Below are 26,181 nucleotides of genomic sequence, written 5' to 3'. Positions count from 1 at the left end.
ATAGTACAAGCAATGATAGGGGCTCCAGGGTCCTTGAGCTTTGGTGGTGTCTGATGCTGAAGTACTGAACTCACCTGCTCAGTCAGATGGACCCTGTTAGGAACTCGCTCTCTGGATTTCCTCTTTTGCGTACATAGCTCCTTCAGGAATTTGGCATAAGCCGGCACCTGCTGAATAGCATCGAGCAAAGGTAGGTTGATCTGCACATGCTTGAAGATATCAAGCATGTCCTGGATCTTCGCACCTTGCTTCCCTCTATAACCGGAAGACTCTAATGCTTTGGGATAGGGTGGTGGGGGAATATACTCTGCTGGCTCCTCCTCTTTGCGAGAAGGCTCACTCCTATCCTTCTTCTTCTCTGAGGATAAAGATGATGAAGGTGATGATCAGGATGGGGATGATGATTGAGCCGACGTAGGTGAAACAATGGTCTCTGGCTCCTCTATCTTCTCTCTACTCTCTCGCTCTCTGCTCTCGACGTGATACTCACGTCCACTCCTCAAGGCCATAACTGATTTCGCCTGCTGCTGTGTCTCAGTATGAAATAGGCCTCCAGTCATCTGGTCCTTACCCTTCGGGTTCATGACAGCCTGACTCGGCAATGTACCCTCGGGTCTCCTACTAATAGCCTCAGCTAACTGTCCCATTTGCGACTCTAACTTCGCAATGGACTGCGTATGCGAGCTCAAAATCTGGCTACACTTCTCGAAGGCGTTCTGATTAGAGGTTTTCACCTCTTGGAATGCCTGGAGAAGTCTCTCCTCAAAAGATGTCTGCGGGGCAGACTCCTGCTGAATCGGGGAAGGAACTGAAGAAGAAGAAGACTGAGCATAGTTCGGTCTTTGAAATGGCTGAGTAAAAGATGGCTGCCGAACTGGCTGAGAGGAAGAAGGCATCTGTATAGAAGACTGTGGATTCTTCCATGAAAAATTGGGATGGTTACGCCAACTCGGATTATATGTCGATGAAAATGGGTTATTTGGCGGTCTGACGTAACCCTGAGCTGCCTGAACTTGTTCTTGAACAAATTTAGGGTACTGAGCTGCTGAAGGGCACTCAGTGATCTCGTGTGCCGGACTAGCACAAAGAGTACACACCTGCTGTGTAGTGGATGGTCCTGAGAGAAGCTGGTCCAGCTTCTGAGCAATCATGTCTACTTTGCACTGTAGTGCAGTAGATGGACCAATCTCAAGAACACCAGCTTTCTTCTGAATGCTGGGTGTGGCTCTATCAGAATGAGAGCTCGAAGCATGGTGGAGTGAATTCTCGGCCAATGTATCAAATAGCCTCCATGCTTCGTCCTCGCTCTTCAGCATGAATGTTCCACCGCATGAAGAGTCGATCATCTGACGATTCTTGTCAGACAATCCATCATAGAAACTCTGCACCAGTTGCCATTTCGGCACCTGATGATGGGGGCATTTCCTGAGGAGATCCTTCATTCTCTCCCAGGTCTCATGAAAGCGCTCACCATCTAGCTCTGAAAAGCTAGTGATGGCTCTACGATATTGGTTCGTGCGACCAATGGGAAAGTATTTCCGAAGAAACTCCTGTTGCAACTGATCCCAGGACTCTATTTCTACAGAATCTAAGGACTTTAGCCAATACTTAGCTTTGTCCTTCAATGAAAAGGGAATAGAGTCAACCTCAACGCATCATCATCGAAATTCTGTATCTTAACAGTAGAACAGATTTCGAGGAATTCATCTAAGTGTCGGTAGGGATCCTCATGACTAAGGCCATAAAAGGATGGAAGCATTTGAATAATGCTGGCTTTAATCTCATAATGTGGCGCTCCTACATCGGGTCTCCGAATGCAGGATGCCTGAACATAGTCTGTGGGAATGAAGTATTCCCGCAGAGGGCGTGAAAGAACTGGGGGTGGAGGTGGAGGATCCATGTCAGCCATTGTTGTCGAACTTCGATGAGAATGTAAAATTCTCTCTGGGTTGTCAACAAATGGGTGTAATGGGGTTCCTAGACCTCGTCGACCCTGCATACACTGGTACTAAGACCAGATGTAAGCAAACGACCTAACTAAAAAAATTAAACTAGCACAGATACTAAAATGTAAATAAGCAAATAACAGTAACTACAAACAAATATGCTATATAGCTATGTCAGAATTCTATACTAAATAATTAAATAACAAAGTAAACTATTCTAAAATGCTAAAACAAATAAATACAGGAAATCACAAACTATGTTTTTCTAAAACCCACCTGTCTAATCGCTCCTTGCAGAATGATAATTAAGTGAATCCTAAAAAGAACAATATGTGAATCCTATATTTACTAACTATGTTAATCCTATATTCACTTACTAATCCTACTAACTAAAAAGAAAACAACTAATTAACTAACTAAAACAAAATAATAATAAATTAAACACTAAGAAATAAAGTAATTAATTCGCCGTTCTCCGGCAACGGCGCCAAAATTTGGTTGATATTTTGGAAGGCTCTTTTTTTAAAACAATTATTTTCAATAAAACTTTAGAAAATCGTCAACCAAAAATATAAAAACCGACTTTCCACAAAGTGGTAAGTACGGGTCGATCCTCAGGGAACAGGAATTAATAACTACAATTCTAGAAAATTTAATTTATTAATATCAAATGGCAATCTACAATTATAAAGTGAATACAACTACAATTAAGCACTAAAAGAACACTAAACAAGCATTCAGTCTTCTGCTCCACACCAAGGGTATTTCTGTCTTTTCGCCACTTAGAGAATCTTCTCACTTGTATAATAACCCTGAAAACTAAATATGCTTTTCAACCTTTTGGAAGATCCGACGACCGGGGGGGTGAAGAAGAGCGGACCGTGGCTGGAGGTAGACATCTTCTACAGTTCAAGGATGCTGTACTTCACCAAAAACGGCACCTATTGCAGCTGCTACATGTTGGAGATCCACCGATGATGGAATGTGAGCCGATTCGCGATCGGAGGGTGTAGAAAGCCGGATGGAGGTAGGGCCGGCTCACCTTGGTGTTGTGTTGCGCACTCCCGCCCAAGGTTAATGGTCTCCACCTCTGCTACACCTGCAAAAGTACAGAAAAATGGTGAAAAGACAGCAAGGAATAAGAAAGAAAGGAAAAGAAACCAAAGAAACCTTGAAAATATGCTTGAAAATCAAGCATAGGTCGATCTTCAATGGCCAACACTTGGGAAAGATGGAGAGGAAGGAGCTGCTGCTGTAGAGTCACTGTAGGGGGCGTCCAAACACAGCCAAAGACGCCTAGGGCTTCTCTAAAAAGTATATTTATACTTTTTGGAATTTGCAAAAACAATGTTATAAAAAAAATATTTTCTAGGCGCCTCTTTTTGGGGGGTTTTCAGAAAAACTTTTTGAAATGGATCTGGATAGGCGTATGGGTTGGGTTTTGGACTTTTAAAGAGTTGATCCAAGGTCCAATTGACCTAATTGGGTCGGATATGGATCCGATTCACCTCGAAATCCGTGCCCAAACACTGAAATAGCCATAACTCTCTCATTTTAACTCTGATTTTTTCTGAAATTCGAACCATAGCCCCTTACTATCAAAACACATCTAAACATGGGTTTAAAACCTTAAACTTGACACAAAATGCATGAAAAACTTGTTTACATGATGTGCAATTCATGCATCATCAGAATTCATTCATTTAGTTTCAAAGCCTTCTGCTCAAGCTATTGCAACAGTAAAAGCTCCCCAAACATCAATGAACATTAATGGAGAAACTTGTTAGAAAAACCCTCGTTTGATAGAATCAGTATTCATGGCATTCCCAATCTACATCCGGTCCTTAGTTGCAAGTAATACTAAGCCTGCACATACCACAGCAGTTACACTCTGTTATCATCGCAAAATTTTTACTTTTGCAAATCAAACTGACCTTTGAAAAAGTTTTTGAAAATAACTCGCCTCCGTTTTTAAAATGCGGGAAAATTCCGTAGAATGGGACTCGCCTGTCGGTACGAGGTTCAACCGTTCCTGCCACCTTTAACAGGGGTAATTGAACCAAGGATCAATCTTATGCTCTACTCTATTCAATTTGTCTAAATCATATTCTAATTTCTAAATGCACATAGAATCAGGCATGTGCTATGAATTTTCAGAAAATGCACATTTTGAAACCATGATGTTTGCTTTGAATGATTGAAATATTTAGAAAATGTAAATCTTGGAAATGATATCACATGGAAAATCGTGAATTGGGATTTGAAATATACTTCTGAGAGAAGTAAAAAACGATTTTGAGGAATCCTTGACATTTGGTGAAAATCGATTCTGAGAGACTTGGTTTCTCTGAATTCAAACTTGGAAATTGAAATTCTAACTTAGAAAAATTGAATTTGGAACTTGGGAAATACTTGAAATATCCTTTGAAATTCAATGTCTTTGGGAAAATTGATTTTGCTATAAGACTTAGGAGATTTTGAGAAAATGAACTTCTTTGAATTGAGATTGGAATTGGCAAATGCATGAAATGAATGAATATGGATTTAAGGAATTGAGAAATACTTTTTGTATTTTTGAGAAATGCAGTGCATTTTGAAGTTAGCCTAAGAGTGTAGGCTGAATGTGGCTAATGTGAAGATCATAAATCTAAGTATCATTCATATTCTGACTATGGCCATAAATACAAATTCCACCAGGTTTATAAACTTCATAGAAGCTAGTGCATGTGCCATTCGTGTAGACCATGGTGAATTTGTAAAAATATGCATGAATCATCATCCATCACACATTAAAATTATAAAAATAAGCTATATGCAATGCAACCTAAGCTAAGCAGAAAATGTAAATTCTTATTCCAAAGTTTAATTACAAATTACATCACTATTGAAATTTAAATACATGAAAAATAAAGTCTTCAATGTACCTGCAAAACTAGAAAACTTGGTTAATGAATATATGTTGGCTTTTCTAGATTTATCCAACAATATCAGGAAATTGTTGGATTTTGCTAGATATAAGCCTTTTCCTTGATTCCCTTAAATCAAAAGTGATAAAGTATGAAATAAAATGGAATAAATAAGGAAGATAAGATATGAAATTTCGAAATTGGGGTCCAAATGACCAAAATACCCCTCATAACAAGACTATGGTCTTGAAATTAGGGTTTTTGGAAGGATATTTTGATAAAATGCAAGTTTTGAAATTCAAATGCAAATAAACTAGGCTAAAATATGATATGACATACTTAAACACATGAAAACTAAGGTTAGGGATTTCGAAATTGAGGTCAAATGACCAAATTGCCCCTGATAGCAAGACTATGGCCTTGAAATCAGGGTTTTTAGAAAGAGATTTTGGTAAAAATTTAGGTTTTATGCACTAAATGAATTCAAATGAGCACAAAATTAAACCTAAAGCATCCTAATATGATTATGAACATGATTAAACCCTAAAAATATATGCCTATGCACGAAAATCCAACAATATCACAAAAACTGTGATTTTAGCAGTGTTTTTGGATCTTTCAGGAACCCGGTTTTGCAATTTGCTCAATTCAGCCATCAAATGGATTCCAAAATCCATAAAAATTGGTACCTGCACTTGTTATAACCCTAATATCGAATTGGAATTATAAAAATAATTTTTTGACATTAAATTAATCCGAAAATTGCATTAAACCCTAAAAATATGCTATTTTTGACCTAATTCACCAACCAGTCTCAGTCCAAGACCTTAACTAGGGGTCAAATCTCCATAGAAATTTATGAAATTTTACAGAGACTAACTAGAAAGAAAAACAGAGATTTCTCAATTTACAGATCGGAAAAATCATCTCCGAATAGGGAGAAACCCTTCCGGCAATCTGAGCTAAAATATATCACTCTTAACAGGGATTAAAACAGCTATTCCAGATTGAAAATACAGACATAAATAGCAATTCTAAACAAAAATCTCTGAAATTTTAGTGGTGCACAGTAGATAGAAAAATAACAAATACTCACTTTTTACAGATCTAAAATCAGATCTGTGGTTTGGGATTTATGACTAACACAAGTCTGATTAGGGTTTTGGTAAACCCTAACGAGTTTTAAATTTAAAAACAGATTCTCTAAATAGGTAAAAATAATAAACAATGATAAAAAAATCTGAAAATTTCACAGCAGACAGATCTACTCAATGTGAATCCATAGCACTTTACAAATCTAAAATCGGATATAAGATAAGAGAAATATCATCACAGCAAGTTACCTTCTTGATTTTTACCATGATTTTAAAGCTTTAAAAACCCGATTTGATGTCTGATTTTTTTTTACAGGGTTCTCGAGATCCAAAACCTCTGATTTTTCTACAGTAACTCAATAACTCATGCATGCACCACATATAAAAACATCAGAAATAAACAATGAGAACTTCAATCCGAAATAACATTATCTTTACTGTTCTAAACCTAAAACACACAGAAATTTAAGAAACTTGACAAACCATGCATTAACTAATGTAAATAAATAAAATAAACCATAAAACAGTAAATAAAACTTATTTCTATGCTATAGAACGTAAAACAAACATAAATAAACCATGAAAATAAAATAAAAACAGGGAATCAATGGCTGGAATTTGATATCATCTTTAAAACATAGATTTAACCCATTAAAAAGGGTAAATCATATATTTTATTGGTTAATAATGCAAAGAATCATGTTAAAATCAATTCTAATGGATTAAAATCTCTGTAAATTATCCAAAACAGGGTTAGATCACCTTCTTGGATTGTTCTTGCTGGTTCTTGATGGTTCTTGAGGTGAAACCATGGTTGATCTTCCATAAGGAGGGGTGTCCAAGCCTAAATCTAGGTTTAAAGCATTAAAAAGCATTAAATAAAATAAGAAAAGTGAAGAAGTTCATACCTTGTAGTTGCAGCAATGGAAGAAGGGCTGGAGAGGAGAGAGAAGCTCCAAGAATCCAATAAGAGAGAGATTGGGAAAATCGACCCCTCTTATGCCTCTATTTATAATAAAAAAAAAAAGGTTTAAAAATTGACAATTTTAAAAATTTTGGACTCTAAAGGGGGGGCGATTTTGGGGTGGAGTTACCTAACTACCCCTAGTCTAAATTATCCTAAATAGTTCCTAATTAACCCCTAGCTAAACCTAAGAATCCCCCAAATGTGGTTCCACTTGGCATTCTCTCACATTGGGTTTTTAAAACACTTTTAAAAACCTTTAAAAACACTAGTTTTAAAAACTAACTTTCAAAAATGAGTTTTTCAAAATGGTTTTGACTCTTCTAAACCTCTAACACTAACCAAGACATCAACTAACCCTAGTCTAGCCCTGACTTACTCGAATATGGCGCCACCCCGAGTGGGCCCTACTTGAGTTTTTCAAAAAGCGATTTTAAAACTTGAAATTGAAAGAGTTTTCAAAAGATTTTCAAAAGTAAACTTAAAATTAGGATTTTTGAAATGGCATAAGGTCCTAACTGAGTTAGAATTCCTCTGGATATGGTGCCAACTGAGTGGGCCCACATCGAATTTTGAACATTTTTGAAATAAACACTGAAAATGGCTTTGAAAAGGGGTTAAAATCAGTATTTGAAATTCAAGATCTTTGAAAATAGGGTCTCAAGCGAACTGGAACTCCGGGTTAGAGTCCTGAACTCTTAGGACTCTGAGATTTTAGATTTTAAAAGCCAAATGAAAGAATTTTCAAAAGATTTTATCAAGAAATGATGAAATAAGTCAGAAAACACAGTCAGGGTTAGATTCCCAACTCGACCGAACTCTAAAATAGAGTCCTAAACTAACTGGACTCTGTGAAATGACCTAAATTTCGAAAACAAACGAAAAAGATTGAGAATGGAAGTAAAACAGACTTAAAAACCAAACTTCTGACCGGATTAGGACTCTGAGACAGAGTCCTGATCGGACTGAAACTTTCAAAAATTTGAGAAATTTGATGAATAGAGGCATTCAGAAGCGACACCATCTAAATGGGTCTCATCTATGAATTGAAATCGATTAAAGTTTGAATTTGAAAGGAATTCAGATTGTTTTATGAGAAAATATTTCGAAATACAAAGTCCTGGGGTTGGAAAATGACAGAGTATTGAATAAAAACCCAGGTTTTGAAATTGATTTTGAAATAAAGCTTTAAAATTCAAATCTGGATTGAATGTTTTGAAATAGGAGTGCTGGATCTCGAAAATGAGATGCAATGTCATACAATGCTATGCAGAATGCGTGCAATGACATGCAATGATCTGTGATGACTTATGAAATAGACAAACACTGGATGAAGGTAAAAATTTGGTGTGTTTACAGATGCCCCTCTTTGCTGCTAAGCCGGTTGAAAGCCGAGCTTAGTGGCAAAGAAAACATACCAAATTTGGACTATAAAAATGCCCCAGTTAGATGAATCTGACTGGGTATGAAAGAATTAGTTCAAAGGATGATGATAGATATGAAATGAAGAATAAGGAGAAAATTTTACTTCGAAAAGAAGTGAGATTCAGGTTTTGCCCTTAACCTGGATGGGACAGGAAATACCTCGTATGGAACGAAGCTCAGACTTAACCCTTAACCTGAAAGGGGACGATACCTCGTGGAAAAACGAGGCTCAGGCTTAACCCTCAACCTGAAAGGGGACGATACCTCGTGGAAAAACGAGGCTGAGGCTTAACCCTCAACCTGAAAGGGGACGATACCTCGTGGAAAAACGAGGCTCAGGATTAACCCTTAACCTGAAAGGGGACGATATACGGAATCCTCAAATGAAGAAACCATGATGGGACCTTCGAATTCTGCACAATAAATCCGAGAGGGGTTTGCAAAAGGAAGAAAGGGGGTTCCCTAAAGCTTGAAAAGGGATTGATCTTGGACGTCTCATTGCTAAGACTGAATGGCTTTTAAGACAGATGACCTTTTGCGGAAAATTCAGGTTTAACCCTTAACCTGAACGGGAACTGTCTATGGTGGGACAGTGGGGAGCACAGGAAAGTGTGCGAATCTGAGAGCCTAGGCACTCAGATCAAAACAAGAAGGGAAGGATCTTGGACAACTCCCATCATCCGATCCTAAAAGGGATAACAACAACGCCTGGATACATCAAAATAAACATCAAGTTCTCACTTCATGTCAGGATAACTTAAAAAGATTGCCAATAAGATAAAAAATTGTAGTTAATTCAAGAATGATAAGCACATATATATATGAAAAATATTCCCTCTTTTCTACCTGAAGTATTACCTCCGACTGGGCTTAACTCCGTAGAATCAAGATTCGAATTCAAATTAGTTGCAATTGACCTTCCTTCAAGGAGGCTATCAATTTCATTGATATGGACGGAAAAGAATGTATTCTTGATATTGCGAGAGCTATTAGCGAAAGGATATTGATAAAAGAATTTCACAAAATTAAATAAGATTCTTGATAGATTCGGCAGTCTGATATCCTGGGATTCTTTTCTCATGATGATCTTTCTGCACTTTTTTTTTTGACAGAATTGGAGCTCTCTTGGATTTTTCGGGAATTACATCATCCTTCATTTTGGAGATGTCCTGGCTTTTCTCTCTTTATTTTTTTTTGGAAGGGTACGTCACAAACTCTTTCATCTCAGAGATGTTCCGATCCTTCTTTTCTCTCAGGGATTATATTGACGGTTATTGGCTCATTGGTTGGGAATCTCTTGATGATAGCAGAAATTAAATATCTTTTAGGGTTTGTCGGTAGGCTCATCACACTCGCCTTCATCTCGACGGTGATCTGAACTTTCCCTGGAAGGATCCGTCACAAACTCCGTCATCTTGGAGATGATCCAAATCTTCTTTAGCCCCGGGGGTCGACTCGTCTGATTCGCCTTCATCTTGACGACAGTTGAGAGATCCCTTTTGCAGATATTTAATTGCAGCTTAGGTGATTGAGGAGATATGGAGATTGAGTGGATTTTTCTGTATCACCCAGGATATTTCGACTGCTTATTTTCCAAGAATGATCTTTAAAAATATGCCATTGACTGTGATCAATATCAATCACTTCTGGCTTTGCAACAACATTGAATTTTCTTTGCTGGCCATATCGCGGATTTATTCTTCATCCTTTTGGTTGGCCAATAGAAAGATTTTGAATTTTGAATCCTTTTTCGCAAAAGCTTTGTCACTTCGGAAGTAATACTGAAGGTATTCTGAGGTACAATTTTATGCGATAAAGATTTTGAAATCAACAACTATTTTTTATGGCAAATTGGCAAAATATTCCTGAAATCCTTGGTGAAAGAAATCACTTGAGATCTAAATGACACATCCGTGGCTAGATTCTTCTCTCCTTTCCCCAAAGGAGAGACTCAGGCTTAACCCTTACCTGAACGGGTAACAAAAGATACTCCTCTCTTCCCTGAAGAGGAGGTGTTTGCAAAACGAACTTTCGAAGAGAAATAGAGTTTTCGTCAAAACTCCCTATTTCTAGGCTTCTCTTATGGAAAGGGGGCCGCTAACAAAGATTGAAAGGATATCATAAAGGAACGAGTCCATCACACTCTCCCTGGAAAAAGGGTCCTCGACGACGGGGGTGGCCTAACAAAAGACATTTAGGGTTACAAGGAGGACGAGCTTCCGTCAAAACTCTCCCTGGAAAAAGGGTTCCTTGTGTGACAATAAAGATTGTTTTGCAAACTGTTCGTGAATCATGAGTCCCTTCAAACTCTCCCTAGAAAAAGGGGTTCAACAAACGTACAATAAAGACATGCGAAAAAGAATGAGCTCCCTCGAACTCTCCCTGGAAAAAGGGTCACTCGCAAGAGAAGATGATTGAAATTGGTATTGGGTGACCCAAAAGGGTCGGAATTGGGAATGACATGGGTTTGATGGGGATTCAGCCTAAGAACGACATTGGTTTAATTAAGAACGACATTGGTTCACTAGGAACAACATGGGTTCGATAGGTATTCAGCCTACGAACGACATTGGTTCAATTAAGAACAACATTGGTTCACTGGGAACTACATGGGTTCAATAGGGATTCAGCCTAAGAACGACATTGGTTCAATTTAGAACAGCATTGGTTTTGCAGGGGTTCGACCTACGAATTATCAATTCCATAGGAATTCAACTTAAGGATCATAGTTTAAGAAGGAATGATTCCAACTTGTGAGCTTTGAATGGACCAGGTGATAAACTGGGTTTTTAAGGGAAGATTCGAATCGGAATTCAACTCTTCAAGGAAAACTAGATGAATTGGATTTTGAAGGACAATTCGAGTCGGAACTCGGATCTTCTAGACCAACTCGCAGGATAGTTTGAGTAGAAGTTCAAACTTGTAAAGGAAAGCTAAGCGAATTGGATTTGAAAGAAAATTCGAGTCAGAACTCTGATTTTCTAGACCAATTCTGAATTGGATTTGGAAGAAGATTCGAATCAGAACTCGACTCTTCTAGACCAATTCTAGAATCTAGAGAAAAGAAAATTATACGAATTGGATTTGTAAGAAAATTCAAGTCGGAACTTTGATTTTCTAGACCAATTCTGAATTGGATTTGGAAGAAGATTCGAATCGGAACTCGACTCTTCTAGACCAATTCAAGAATCTAGAGAAAAGAAAATTATACGAATTGGATTTGTAAGAAAATTCAAGTCAGGACTTGGATTTTCTAGACCAATTCTGAATTGGATTTGGAAGAAGATTCGAATCGGAACTCGACTCTTCTAGACCAATTCAAGAATCTAGAGAAAAGAAAATTATACGAATTGGATTTGTAAGAAAATTCAAGTCGGGACTTGGATTTTCTAGACCAATTCTGAATTGGATTTGGAAGAAGATTCGAATCGGAACTCGACTCTTCTAGACCAATTCTAGAATCTAGAGGAAAGAAAATTATACGAATTGGATTTGTAAGAAAATTCAAGTCGGGACTTGGATTTTCTAGACCAATTCTGAATTGGATTTGGAAGAAGATTCGAATCGGAACTCGACTCTTCTAGACCAATTCTAGAATCTAGAGGAAAGAAAATTATACGAATTGGATTTGTAAGAAAATTCAAGTCGGGACTTGGATTTTCTAGACAAATTCTGAATTGGATTTGGAAGAAGATTCGAATCGGAACTCGACTCTTCTAGACCAATTCTAGAATCTAGAGGAAATAAAATTATACGAATTGGATTTGTAAGAAAATTCAAGTCGGGACTTGGATTTTCTAAACCAATTCTGAATTGGATTTGGAAGAAGATTCGAATCGGAACTCGACACTTCTAGACCAATTCAAGACATTTAAAGGAAAGAAAAGTTGATAAGTATAAAGATGACATTTGGGACTAGTTCAACTAGTACGAGCATCAGATTTTGGAAGAGTACCAATATGAGCACTGGGTTTTAAAAGGTTACCAGTACGAGCACTGGGTTTTAAAAAGTTACCAGTACGAGCATTGGGTTTTAAAAGGTTACCAGTACGAGCACTGGGTTTTAAAAGGTTACCAGTACGAGCACTGGGTTTTAAAAGGTTACCAGTACGAGCACTAGGTTTTAAAAGGTTACCAGTACGAGCACTGGGTTTTAAAAGGTTACCAGTACGAGCACTGGGTTTTAAAAGGTTACCAGTACGAGCACTAGGTTTTAAAAGGTTACCAGTACGAGCACTGGGTTTTAAAAGGTTACCAGTACGAGCACTGGGTTTTAAAAGGTTACCAGTACGAGCACTAGGTTTTAAAAGATTACCAGTACGAGCACTGGGTTTTAAAAGATTACCAGTACGAGCACTAGGTTTTGAAGGATTACCAGTATGAGCATTGGGTTTTAAAAGATTACCAGTACAAGCACTGGATTTTGAAAGGTTACCAGCACGAGCACTGGGTTTTGAAAGATTGTCAGTACGAGCGCTGGATTTTGGAAGGTTACCAGTACGAGCACTGGATTTAAAAAAGTACCCGCACGAATGCTGGGCTTTGAAAAAGTCTGACCAGTGAATACTGAATTTAGAAAGTTCGGCCAGTGAAAACCAGATTTAGGAAGTTCGACCAGTAAAAACCGGATTTAAGAAGTTCGACCAGTGAAAACTGGATTTAGAAAGTTCGCTTCACCTGAAGGTTGACCGGTAAAAATGGTTTTGATAAAAACTCGGCCCGCAGGACGAACTTGAAAAAGGTTGGTGTTTAGAAAGCGCTTGATGATTGTAATGTGAGATTTTCAAACTTTTACCCTCACGCTGACCTAGACAAATGTCGGGGTCTCAGGATTTATCCCTTATCCTGAATGGGTAATCGATGCAAATGCAAATTGATGCAGATGAATGCGAATGAATGTATGCAAATGCACATGAATGTAAATGGGTGCACATGCGTGCACAAGTGCGTGAAATGAGAGATTTGTTCATCCTGCTTGCATACAGAAAGTTTTGAAGATAAAATGAAAATTTTAAAAATGCCCCAGTGTAACTGGGAAAGAAGAATTTGAACAAAAGGATAAATGATTGATGTTTGAGGAGCGCTCCCTGAAGGTGACACGACAATTGGCTTTTGATTGATTCAGAAGAGACTCTGAAGAGGTCATTCCTCATAAAAGAACATTTTGCCGAGGAGAATAATAAAAAAAATGGCACCGAGCTTGCGAGAAAAACTGACAACTTTATTGATGTATTGAAGGAAAGGTAACAAATAGAGGAAAGACAGACAAGATTACATCATCCCTTTGAAATAATAAAAGCAAGATGAGAAATTAGGAAAGTGCTAGTGTTATCAATTTTTTGAATGATTGGGGAGAAACATGATCAGGATGAATGGTCCTCCTTTTCATCTCCAACGAGAATATTCTTGTCAATGACGTCTTGGATAATATTTTTAAGGACAAAACAATGCTCGGTATTGTGACCCATTGCCCGATGAAATTTGCAGAACTGATCTTTAAACCTTCCCATGGTCACAGGAGGATTTGCTATCTTGGGGAGTCTAACCTTCCCTTTGGCTATCATGTATTCCAGAACTTGCTCCAGTGGCTGTTCTAAGGGAGTAAAATTGCGATCGTACCCCCAACCATCATGCTTTGGTTTTCCTTGGAATTTTAATTCGAATTGGACACTTGAGGAAGACTTGTCATCTCGCTTGTCCATTTTATCCTTCCGACTTGCGAGGTCATTTTTCTCTGAGTTTGGATTTCCTGAGCCTCCAATATGATTTTTTCTACCTCCTCTTTTGTTTTGTCCATTGCTACTTCTGGTAGAATTGGTAGAAAATGTGGAGTGAGCCTTCAGAGACCCGACTGTATCTTTTGTGTGCATGTATTCCAAGAAACTCTCGAGTATTTGATCTAATAGGGCCATCTTGTGGTCTTGGTTTGGATCATCACGTTGCATCTCTTGTCGAGTACTTGATTTTTGCTGAGACTTGGATAAGACAGTTGACCAGTACTCTTTCTCATTTTCAATGAAGAGATTCTTGTCGATATGATCTTGGACGATATTTTTAAAGACGAAACAATGTTCAATATCGTGCCCCGTTGTTTGGTGGAATTTGCAGAAGCGGTCTTTCCATTTCCCTAGGGCGACCAGAGGATTAGCAATTCTTGGAAGCTTAACCATTCCTTTGCTCAACATGTATTCAAGGACCTCTTCGAGGGGCTGATCTAGAGGAGTGAATTCGCGATCGTAACCCCAACCGTCATGCTTTTTCTTCTCTTTCTGTTGACTCAATTTTTCACTCTGCTTTAAAGATTTCTCTTTCTGACTTGTATGATTGCCCTTGTTATCCTTGCACCCCTCGCGGTGGGCCTTAACAGAATTTGTCTTTTTTGAATCTTGATTATTCCTGACGGGAGTGATGCTCTTGTAGAAATCTTTGCTCCTGAAGACCTTCTTGCCCTTGTCGTGGGCTTGCAAATCTTTAATCCTCTTTGCCATTTCCTTCAGCTGTATTTGGAACGGATCATCCATTGCTTGATTTTTCCCTTTATAGGTTGTCCCTTGCCTATGAGAGGATCTTTGAAGTGCTTGCCAGACTTCATACTCTTTATCAGTGCCGCCTACTGATTCTGACTCATCAGATGTATCCTTGTGTTGGATATATTTCTTGGATAGTTTTAAAACTTTCCTGGCTGACCGGCCTTTTGCCCTCTGCTTGACCTGGATCTTTTCTGTACTAGCTTTAGCTTGTTCTGTCAACATTTTGGTCATCATCTCTTTGAACATAGCATATATCTGAGGATCAACATCATCCTCTGCTTGCTGACCTTGACTTCTGACTGATCGGGGTGAGTCCATTTCCTCTTCTGAAGTGACTGAGTATGCAACGCCTTCAACTGATGAGGTTTTCTTTTCGGACCTTGTCTGACCCATCGAGTATCACAAATGCTCTCCTGGATATTACTGATGCTCTCTGCAGGGCAGAACTGATGGTTAGGCTTTTGAAGGAAATTTGGTTTGGAGGAAAATATTTGTTGAGAATTTTGGTAGACAATTGAAATAATATCCCATTACTAGGGATTGAGTCGTCGCTGGGATTACGACAATTGCGTTGCTATTCTTTGCAAGATAAACAACTGAAAATATGCCTTGTTATCTAGGCGAGGTCGTCAAACCAATGTAAAATAAAGGAATTTTTATTGAGAGGAAAAACATGATTTTATCAATAATACACTTGACAGAGGGGAGGGGGACAGACAATTTTCCACCACTCTACAAAATCAGAAGACATACGAGGACCAGGAAAAATAGTGAGAGTAACAAAGGAATCCCAGCCATGTCTGGCAGAATGGTATGCTCCGGACCACTGATCTGATGCGAGGTTGAATTCTGGCAGAACCCCTGCTAGTGGACGAATCTCTATGCGCTTCTGCCTCTGTGAGAACTGCCTGACACACCGCTCTGGATGATAGTATGCGCAGAAGAAGGGGCCAAGTAGTCTGAATCGCTTGCCATAAGCATAAGTGTATCTGGGAGGTGATTCCTGGCGATCAAAGTAGTCCCATACAACCTCTTCCTCCTGAAGGTTGTCGATCAAGAACCGGTATCGCGCAACTGGAAGAAGCTTCTCTCCATTGTATCTGAATGAACTGGCTCGGACTGGCACATGCTGGAGGAACCAAGATTGCAAGGCGTAGGTGCACCCTTCGACTATGATCGACTCTCCGAGTGCGAAACGAGTCAACCCTCGGTATAGAAAAGTGAGTGCGGCCATGGCTATGGAGAGGCGGCTGGTCTATCGACTTCCCCATCTCCTTAGAAGCTGAACTATTCTGATATCCATGTAATTCCGTCCATCGGGAAAGAAAGCTAATCCCACCGTGCACAGAACCATCACGTGCTGAATTCTCTCTCGAGCTGTCCTGGACAACGAGCTGACTTCTGCAAATGTTTCATGCTGTCTGTAGATTTCGAGCAGGTCCACATATTCATTTCCATCTTCTTCAATCAGAGGCCAAGACTTGCGTCCCGTCATGCGAGCTAAGGCATCTTTTGGGTCCAGACCCTTGACATTAATCAAAAACGGTTTCTCCAATGGATCTCCAGGCTGACCGGCTGGCTCGGGCAATCCCATAATCTCTGAAAATTCATCCATCAGTACTGTCATCTCGCCCCACGGGAACCAGAAGGTAGAAGTGCTCGGATTCCACCGCTCTGCTAGTGCATGAATCAAGTTGCCGTTGATTGTCTGCTTTCCCACTGCGGACGCCAGTTCCAATCCACACTCGTCCAGATGGTCCGAAAACATACGAGAGAAGTTCTTGAACCATGAATAATACCACCGGGGAAAGAAGGATCCGATGCTGAGGACTCGATGTTCGGGAAGACTTTGTCGCACCTCGTAGGAGATGTGACCCTCAGGGAAGACTGAATCAAGCTGATTGGATGCCATCAGACTGGAAAACATGGAAGATTGGAATAAGACTTGGGGAAATACAGGAAATTTGAGGAAAATGCAGGCAGGATAAAAATAAAGTAGGAAATTCGAGATCCAGAAGACAGGAAAGATGGGAAATCACCTGGAGTTTTGAAGGAAATTAAGGGAAATTTGGAAAATCGTCCAGGGTTTGATGAAATATGAAGAAATAAATAGAAAATGAAGTATTTGAAAAATCGTCCAAGGTTTAAAACATGGACAGTACATGGACATAGATTGGGGAATTTTGAGAAAATCGTCCAGTATTTTTAGAAAATATGACTATAACATATTCAATCACATTCTGCACAAACAAGTATGCACATACAACATTCCCTAAAAGCTGACTCTAGATGCACAAACTTTGAAATAGCTGTAGGACCTTAATCCTAACTCTAAGGTTCAAATCAACTGTATCCAATCCAGTTATGCCTATATACTCAAGCCAAGGCTCGATGTACGTGGCATAAAATCAATTTCTCCGGTTCTAGGTTCAAGTTTTCCAACATCCTTGAGCACCTGTCGATATACGTTGGACTATGGCCCTTGGTACGTGGCAGGGGGGTTTTCACCCAAATAAGTGGCCTAGTTGTGAGGCTCTGTCCCGAACTATGGTTCTGGAAGAGAGCCCAGCAACGTGAAGACCGGGACAATATAGGTGGGGTGGTTTTTGAAAAACATGAGCACATGCAATCAAACAGAAGGCTCTAAGTCCTAAAGAGATAGAATTTTGAAATATTTGAAGAAGCAAACATTGTTTTCATACAATTCCTAAATTGAGGAGTGTTGTATTAGACCTAAGTCTATGTGAGCATGAATAATTCTCCTCAATATGGTCCTACCAAACCATACCTAGTCTATATGCATTCCATGTCAGCTGGGTTCAAGTCTAGGCTCCTAGGTTCACATGATCTCATAAAGCAAAGCTGACATTCCATGGAAATCGATTTTGACAATTTGAACTAAGTAGAGCATTAAATTGATCAGGCGAAGACAGGTCCCATCACGGTCGCCAAACCTGTTATCATCGCAAAATTTTTACATTTGCAAATCAAACTGACCTTTGAAAAAGTTTTTGAAAATAACTCGCCTCCGTTTTTAAAATGCGGGAAAATTCCGTAGAATGGGACTCGCCTGTCGGTACGAGGTTCAACCGTTCCTGCCACCTTTAACAGGGGTAATTGAACCAAGGATCAATCTTATGCTCTACTCTATTCAATTTGTCTAAATCATATTCTAATTTCTAAATGCACATAGAATCAGGCATGTGCTATGAATTTTCAGAAAATGCACATTTTGTAACCATGATGTTTGCTTTGAATGATTGAAATATTTAGAAAATGTAAATCTTGGAAATGATATCACATGGAAAATCGTGAATTGGGATTTGAAATATACTTCTGAGAGAAGTAAAAAATGATTTTGAGGAATCCTTGACATTTGGTGAAAATCGATTCTGAGAGACTTGGTTTCTCTGAATTCAAACTTGGAAATTGAAATTCTAACTTAGAAAAATTGAATTTGGAACTTGGGAAATACTTGAAATATCCTTTGAAATTCAATGTCTTTGGGAAAATCGATTTTGCTATAAGACTTAGGAGATTTTGAGAAAATGAACTTCTTTGAATTGAGATTGGAATTGGCAAATGCATGAAATGAATGAATATGGATTTAAGGAATTGAGAAATACTTTTTGTATTTTTGAGAAATGCAGTGCATTTTGAAGTTAGCCTAAGAGTGTAGGCTGAATGTGGCTAATGTGAAGATCATAAATCTAAGTATCATTCATATTCTGACTATGGCCATAAATACAAATTCCACCAAGTTTATAAACTTCATAGAAGCTAGTGCATGTGCCATTCGTGTAGACCATGGTGAATTTGTAAAAATATGCATGAATCATCATCCATCACACATTAAAATTATAAAAATAAGCTATATGCAATGCAACCTAAGCTAAGCAGGAAATGTAAATTCTTATTCTAAAGTTTAATTACAAATTACATCAATATTGAAATTTAAATACATGAAAAATAAAGTCTTCAATGTACCTGCAAAACTAGAAAACTTGGTTAATGAATATATGTTGGCTTTTCTAGATTTATCTAACAATATCAGGAAATTATTGGATTTTGCTAGATATAAGCCTTTTCCTTGATTCCCTTAAATAAAAAGTGATAAAGTATGAAATAAAATGGAATAAATAAGGAAGATAAGATATGAAATTTTGAAATTGGGGTCCAAATGACCAAAATACCCCTCATAACAAGACTATGGTCTTGAAATTAGGGTTTTTAGAAGGATATTTTGATAAAATGCAAGTTTTGAAATTCAAATGCAAATAAACTAGGCTAAAATATGATATGACATACTTAAACACATGAAAACTAAGGTTAGGGATTTCTAAATTGAGGTCAAATGACCAAATTGCCCCTGATAGCAAGACTATGGCCTTGAAATCAGGGTTTTTAGAAAGAGATTTTGGTAAAAATTTAGGTTTTATGCACTAAATGAAATCAAATGAGCACAAAATTAAACCTAAAGCATCCTAATATGATTATGAACATGATTAAACCCTAAAAATATATGCCTATGCACGAAAATCCAACAATATCACAAAAACTGTGATTTTAGCAGTGTTTTTGGATCTTTCAGGAACCCGGTTTTGCAATTTGCTCAATTCAGCCATCAAATGGATTACAAAATCCATAAAAATTGGTACCTGCACTTGTTATAACCCTAATATCGAATTGGAATTATAAAAATAATTTTTTGACATTAAATTAATCCGAAAATTGCATTAAACCCTAAAAATATGCTATTTTTGACCTAATTCACCAACCAGTCTCAGTCCAAGACCTGAACTAGGGGTCAAATCTCCATGGAAATTTATGAAATTTTACAGAGACTATCTAGAAAGAAAAACAGAGATTTCCCAATTTACAGATCGGAAAAATCATCTCCGAATAGGGAGAAACCCTTCTGGCAATCTGAGCTAAAATATATCACTCTTAACAGGGATTAAAACAGCTATTCCAGATTGAAAATACAGACATAAATAGCAATTCTAAACAAAAATCTCTGAAATTTTAGTGGTGAACAGTAGACAGAAAAATAACAATACTCATTTTTTACAGATCTAAAATCTGATCTGTGGTTTGGGATTTATAACTAACACAAGTCTGATTAGGGTTTTGGTAAACCCTAACGAGTTTTAAATTTAAAAACAGATTCTCTAAATAGGTAAAAATACTAAACAGTAATAAAAAAATCTGAAAATTTCACAGCAGACAGATATACTCAATGTGAATCCATATCACTTTACATATCTAAAATCGAATATAAGATGAGAGAAATATCATCACAGCAAGTTACCTTCTTGATTTTAACCACGATTTTAAAGCTTTAAAAACCCGATTTGATGTCTGATTTTTTTTGACAGGGTTCTCGAGATCCAAAACCTCTGATTTTTCTACAGTAACTCAATAACTCATGCATGCACCATATATAAAAACATCAAAAATAAACAATGAGAACTTCAATCCGAAATAACATTATCTTTACTGTTCTAAACCTAAAACACACAGAAATTTAAGAAACTTGACAAACCATGCATTAACTAATGTAAATAAATAAAATAAACCATAAAACAGTAAATAAAACTTATTTCTATCCTATAGAACGTAAAACAAACATAAATAAACCATGAAAATAAAATAAAAACAGGGAATCAATGGCTGAAATTTGATATCACCTTTAAAACATAGATTTAACCCATTAAAAAGGGTAAATCATATATTTTCTTGGTTAATAATGCAAAGAATCATGTTAAAATCAATTCTAATGGATTAAAATCTCTGTAAATTATCCAAAACAGGGTTAGATCAGCTTCTTGGATTGTTCTTGCTGGTTCTTGATGGTTCTTGAGGTGAAACCATGGTTGATCTTCCATAAGGAGGGGTGTCCAAGCCTAAATCTAGGTTTAAAGCATTAAAAAGCATTAAATAAAATAAGAAAAGTGAAGAAGTTCATACCTTGTAGTTGCAGCAATGGAGGAAGGGCTGGAGAGGAGAGAGAAGCTCCAAGAATCCAATAAGAGAGAGATTGGGAAAATCGACCCCCCTTATGCCTCTATTTATAATAAAAAAAATTAGGTTTAAAAATTGACAATTTTGAAAATTTTGGACTCTAAAGGGGGGGCAATTTTGGGGTGGAGTTACCTAACTACCCCTAGTCTAAATTATCCTAAATAGTTCCTAATTAACCCCTAGCTAAACCTAAGAATCCCCCAAATGTGGTGCCACTTGGCATTCTCTCACATTGGGTTTTTAAAACACTTTTAAAAACCTTTAAAAACACTAGTTTTAAAAACTAACTTTCAAAAATGAGTTTTTCAAAATGGTTTTGACTCTTCTAAACCTCTAACACTAACCAAGACATCAACTAACCCTAGTCTAGCCCAGACTTACTCGAATATGGTGCCACCCCGAGTGGGCCCTACTTGAGTTTTTCAAAAAGCGATTTTAAAACTTGAAATTGAAGGAGTTTTCAAAAGATTTTCAAAAGTAAACTTAAAATTAGGATTTTTAAAATGGCATAAGGTCCTAACTGAGTTAGAATTCCTCTGGATATGGTGCCAACTGAGTGGGCCCACATCGAATTTTGAACATTTTTGAAATAAACACTGAAAATGGCTTTGAAAAGGGGTTAAAATCAGTATTTGAAATTCAAGATCTTTGAAAATAGGGTCTCAAGCGAACTGGAACTCCGGGTTAGAGTCCTGAACTCTTAGGACTCTGAGACTTTAGATTTTAAAAGCCAAATGAAAGAATTTTCAAAAGATTTTATCAAGAAATGATGAAATAAGTCAGAAAACACAGTCAGGGTTAGACTCCCAACTCGACCGAACTCTAAAATAGAGTCCTGAACTAACTGGACTCTGTGAAATGACCTAAATTTCGAAAACAAACGAAAAAGATTGAGAATGGAAGTAAAACAGACTTAAAAACCAAACTTCTGACCGGATTAGGACTCTGAGACAGAGTCCTGATCGGACTGAAACTTTCAAAAATTTGAGAAATTTGATGAATAGAGGCATTCAGAAGCGACACCATCTAAATGGGTCTCATCTGTGAATTGTAATCGATTAAAGTTTGAATTTGAAAGGAATCCAGATTGTTTTCTGAGAAAATATTTCGAAATACAAAGTCCTGGGGTTGGAAAATGACAGAGTATTGAATAAAAACCCAGGTTTTGAAATTGATTTTGAAATAAAGCTTTAAAATTCTAATCTGGATTGAATGTTTTGAAATAGGAGTGCTGAATCTCGAAAATGAGATGCAATGTCATACAATGCTATGCAGAATGCGTGCAATGACATGCAATGATCTTTGATGACTTATGAAATGGACAAACACTGGATGAAGGTAAAAATTTGGTGTGTTTACACACTCACAGGGCTGTTACCCTGTTATATGTCCATCCCCCCAGCATCACCACTCCACATGTTATATTCCCTGTATATACACCATAATAGCTGCTGTCAGCCCATTTAGTAGTATCCAGCAGTCTCCTAGTTGGATCTTTTGCATCTCCATGGAATCATATCTTGTATTCATGATAGTCCATAATTACACCATTTGTATATAACATGATTTCTCTTTGCCCATGAATCTTTCAGCTAATTTGGATTTTGCAAGGAATGTGTGGAGGATGTTATTACTTGGATTTGAAAATGCAATTTTATATGTTGTAATAAGATAGGACTTAATGAGAATTTACATCTTCTTGTTTTAGATAGAATGAATGAGCACCGTAACCATCATGAATTGTTTGTTTTCATTCATTTTACTTTCATTTCTTAAATTCTCACATTGGTGAAACACGAATGGCATGTGCACCATTTCGTAAGAGGTAAATCAATCCTAAGTTGATGATCCACATCAATGGCCATAGTCAGGGTGTGGACAAAACTTAGGATTTTCATCTTTTACGAAATAACACCGGATCCACACTGGATCCATTTTTCAAAATCCATCATATTTTCCTCAAAATATCTTCTTCTTTTATTAGAATTCAACTTAAAATTAATTCAAAATATATATCAATGGCCATAGTCAGGGTATATTGAGAGTTAATTTCATTTTAAATTCTATAAAAGCAACAAATGTGTTTCATTCTTCTCTTGAATTTTAATATAGATTATCATATAATACATTCAATGACCATAGTCAAGGATGTATTATATCTTCAATCTTATTTTAATTCATCCAAAGAATGAAATAGCCTTTCAAAATCCCATTTCAAAATTCTTTTAATTCATTCATCATTTAGGATAGAACTACATCATACTTTCAAAATTACTTTTTCAAAACTCCAAGTGATGTAAATATCTCCTTCAATCAATCTTCAATCCAATTCATCTTTTTCAATTCTATTTCATTTTCCATCTCAGAGTCCAATTTAACTTTGAGATTTCAATTTCACTTCATATTCAAAATTTCCAATTCAAATTCATTTTCAAAGTTCAATTTTACTTTGAAATTTCAAATTCATTTTTAAAAGCTCCAATCAAACTCAAAGTTCAATTTAACATTGAGATTCTTGATTTATTTCAAGCTTCAAATCCCAGATCTAAATTGACTTTGGGATTCATATGTATATTCAAAATTCAATGTCTAAAATTCCCTTTTCCTAATTCAAATCAGACTTAGAAATTCTTGATTCCTCTTCTGAATTTAACTCCAAATCCATTTTAAAGATCCAAAATTCAACACTCATATTGGATCTCAGACTTCAGATCCAGTTTCTCCTTAGGGTCCAAAATCCAATTCTACATTGGACCTCAGACTTCAAGATCTGAATCCATTCCAAGATTCAGAATCCAACTTTCATTCCCAAGTCCAACTTTTTTTTCAAAACCAATTCATCTCCAGATTTTAAATCCAAAACATTCCTTAAATCCATCTCTATTTTTTTTACCATTTGGATCCTTCAGATCTATTCTAAATTTCAAAATTCAAGTTCATCTCAAGCATTTCCTTTCCTTTCCTAAATTCAAGTTCAAAATCCATTTCTGACTATTGAAAATTCAATTTTCAAAACTTCAAGTCATTCCCCCTCATTTATTCTTCCAAAATTCTAAATTACTTCAAAGACTTAGAACTTCTCTGATCTATCTCAAGTTCTAAGTTAGATTCAATCATTTCTTCATTCTCTTACCAAGTTCATCTCAGAATACTTGGAAATTTCCAAAAACATCTTTGAAAAGAGCATACATCCTCGCATTGCACAAGCATGATTCTTTGTGCATTTAGAGTTAGAATAAAACCTTAGATTATATTTAGGCAAAGCAAAAGGCATAGATTCGATCCTTGGTTTGATTACCCCTGGTAAAGGCGCCAGGAACGGTCGAACCTCGTACCGACGAGCGAATCCCGTCTTTCCATTTTTCTCGCGAATTTTCAAAACGGAGGTGAGTTATTTGCTAAATATTTTCAAATTAAGGTCAAGTGAGACCCCGCAAAATAGTTTCTCCTCTCTCTTTCTTTCTTTCTTTTCTCTTCTCTCTTTCTTTTCTCTCTTTTGTTCTTCTCCCTTCAAAAAGGAGGAGAATGAAGGTTAAAAAAAGGAAAAGAGAAGGAAGAGAGAGAAACCGCCAAGAGAGGAAAATTTTTGCGATGATCACAGTTTTGGCGACCGTGATGGGACCTGTCTTCGCCCGGTTGAATTTATGCCTTTGCTTTGCTTTCATATAATCTAAGTCTTTATTCTAACATGTGTCAGCTATATTTTCCATGCAAACCTTAGGAGCCTAGATTTTGTCCTAAAGCTGACATCATTGCATATAGGATCTAAGTATGGTTTGGTAGGACCATATTAAGGAGATTATATCCATGTTCACATTAGACTTAGGTCTTAAATACAACTCTCCTCAATTTTAGGGATTGAATGCAAAACAATGTATGCAAGTATATGCTTCTCTTTATTTAAATCTATCTCTTTAGGACTTGCATTAGAGCCTTCTGATTTTATTGCATGTTGATCATATTTCGAAAACATTCCTACCTATATTGTCCCGGTCTTCACATTGCTGGGCTGTCTCACTGAACCATAGTTCGGGAGAGAGCCTCACAACTGGACCACTTATTTGGGTTCGCGCCCCCCTACCACGTACCTAAGGGCCATAGTCCGAGGTATATCGGTAGGTGCTCAAGGATGTTGGGAAGCCCTTACCTTAGAACCGAAGAAATATCTTATATGCCACGTACTTCGAGCTTCGGCTTGAGTATATCAGCATACCTTGATTGGAATCAGATGATCTGAACCATAGAGTTAGGATTAAGGTCCTACAAGCTATTTCAAATATTGCATATAGAGTCAGACTTTAGGGAGTACTGTGTGTGCATCCTTGTTTGTGCAGCTATGATTATGCGATGTTTTCCTTGTGTTCTCCTATATCGACCTCTTTTAAAACCCTGGGTGTATTCTTTAAAACTTCCTCTATTTTCAAAAACCCCAGGTGCATATTTTTCCCTTTGCCTATATTCTTTTCCCCTTTTGTATGTCAAAACTTTTCTTAAAAACCCTGGAAAGTCTTTTTCAAATCCCCTGTTCTTTCCAAAATTTCCAGGATTAATGTTTTGTCCCCTTCTTTCATCGAAAAGTTTATCCGTAAGTCCTGCATTCTATCTTACTCTCTTCCTTTTTGCTCCAGTATCACTCCGATGGCATCAGAATCTCCCGATGCTATCTTTCCTTGGGATCATGTCTTCTATCAAATAAGGGATGGAACCCCAGATCATCGGGTCATTCAGTCTCGTACCTTCTTCCCTCGGTGGTACTATTCTTGGTTTACCGCCTTCTCGCGTATGTTCCCAGACCACTTGGACGATTGTGGATTGAAGATGGCATCGGTAGTTGGCAAGCGAACCATCAACGGCAGTCTGATTCAAGCTATGGCAGAGCGATGAAATCCGCGTACCTGCAGGTTTTGGTTTCCGTGGGGAGAGATGACTATGCTAATGGACGAGTTCAATGATATCATGGGATTGCCAGAACCAGCTGGTCAGCCAGATGATCCGGTCGAGCAGCAATTCTTGATCAATGTCAAAGGGGTAGATGTTCGAGAAGCATTGGCCAGAGCTACAGGGAGCAGATCCTGGCCTCTCACAGAGATCAGCGGAAATCAGTTCATCGACCTATTCGAACTCTACAACAAATATGGGGCCTACGAAGAAGTCAATACCTTATCTCGAGCAGCGAAAGAAAGAATCCAGCATTCCATGGTCCTATGCACAGTAGGGCTGGCATTCTTTCAGGATGGTCAGAATTTCATCGATATCAGAGTCGCCCAACTTTTTCGAAGATGGGGAAGCAAG

The 26,181-nt window shown here is 37.5% G+C and overlaps 1 non-coding gene across 1 annotated transcript; it reads left to right on the top strand.

Annotated features, from left to right (window-relative positions):
• The first annotated feature begins 1,404 nt into the window (after positions 1 to 1,404).
• LOC149845514 (small nucleolar RNA R71) lies at positions 1,405 to 1,507 on the top strand. The gene has a single exon (XR_016430708.1). It is a non-coding gene; the product is annotated as a small nucleolar RNA R71 (small nucleolar RNA).
• Positions 1,508 to 26,181: the final 24,674 nt, after the last annotated feature.

This window comes from Nuphar pumila, chromosome 2, assembly GCF_984573655.1.
Source record: "Nuphar pumila chromosome 2, dmNupPumi1.hap1.1, whole genome shotgun sequence".
Lineage (NCBI taxonomy): Eukaryota > Viridiplantae > Streptophyta > Magnoliopsida > Nymphaeales > Nymphaeaceae > Nuphar > Nuphar pumila.
Note: the sequence above shows the minus strand (reverse complement) of the source record. Positions and strands in the feature narration are given on the sequence as shown.